Raw genomic sequence first — 1285 nt, forward strand, 5'->3', positions numbered from 1 at the left:
TACCCGAGTTTTCTTTAAAAAATCCTTATAGGATTTTGAGAGTTGTGAAGAATACATGAGATACAGTAGTACCTCAGTTTTCGAACATCTCCGTTGACAAACATTTCGGTTTATGAAAGCCATAAACCCAGAAGTAAATGCTTCCGTTTTCGAACATGCCTTGGAAGTCGAACATGTCACGTGGCTTCCACTGAGTGCAAGATCCTGAGGCCTAGCTGTTGGCTGTTTTCGAACGTTTCAGAACTCGAACGGTTTTCCGGAACGGATTACGTTCGAAAACCGAGGTACCATTGTAATATAGAAAGCAATTAGCATGGTACTTTACCTAATGTCCCCAGGAAGAATGTTACTTTTCTTTGTGCTTCCACATGCTACGTTTATACTTCTATTTGAACACAAATACTTGATCACAATGTATCTTATTTGTCCACTTCAGTGTGATCTTAGGAGCTGAAACTGTATCTTCTGCAACTTTTTATTGTTAGCACCTAGCAAGTGCCAGTTACTTTGTACGTATTCAATATTTTTTGGATGAATGAATTATAGGCAATAAAACACAAAGCTGTGTTCTCGAATTTTAACATGCAAGCCTTTCAAGACTGTGTTTAAAATGCAGGTTCCTAAGCCCCCAACCCCAGAGGCTTATTTCCTGGGAACCTGCATTTTTGCAAGTATGTTCCTCTCCTCCTCCAAGTTATTTTGGTGCAGTGGTTTTCGCACCACATTTATAGAAACATTGTATAAAGGATGAATTAAGGGAACACTGCTTTGTCTGAAGTAAAAATAACAGGGAAGTATAAATCATTCTAACTACATTTCCTATTGTCCCTTGTGCAGGAAACATAAAGAGGGGAAGAATAAGCTAATTACAAACACAGTTATCTTTTCACATTAACTGTTAGTTAGGTGTTACCAACATTTGGAACTGAAAACTTTTAGCTCTTAGATAAGTTCCGGGTGCCACTTGCAAGTAGGTGTTAATAGGACAGAATGTACACTCACTCTCTTCATGGTAATAATGGTATAATTGGGTAACTTATTTTGATTCAGATGGAGACGTTATTTGGACCTTACAACATTAGCTGGTGTCCACGTCGATGTGCCCTGCCCCACCCTCAGTCTATGTCTGTGATAATTATAATATTTGTATATTCTAATTTTCTTACACAGTATGAAACAGAGGCTGGTATCCTAGTGTAATGAGGGTGCCTTACTGGCCTTTTGTGGAAAGTTCTTGTTTTCCGTTAAAATAACTGATATTGTAAAACTGCACAGAGACCAGAGA

Source organism: Rhinolophus sinicus, linkage group LG14 (genome assembly GCF_036562045.2).
Source record: "Rhinolophus sinicus isolate RSC01 linkage group LG14, ASM3656204v1, whole genome shotgun sequence".
NCBI lineage: Eukaryota > Metazoa > Chordata > Mammalia > Chiroptera > Rhinolophidae > Rhinolophus > Rhinolophus sinicus.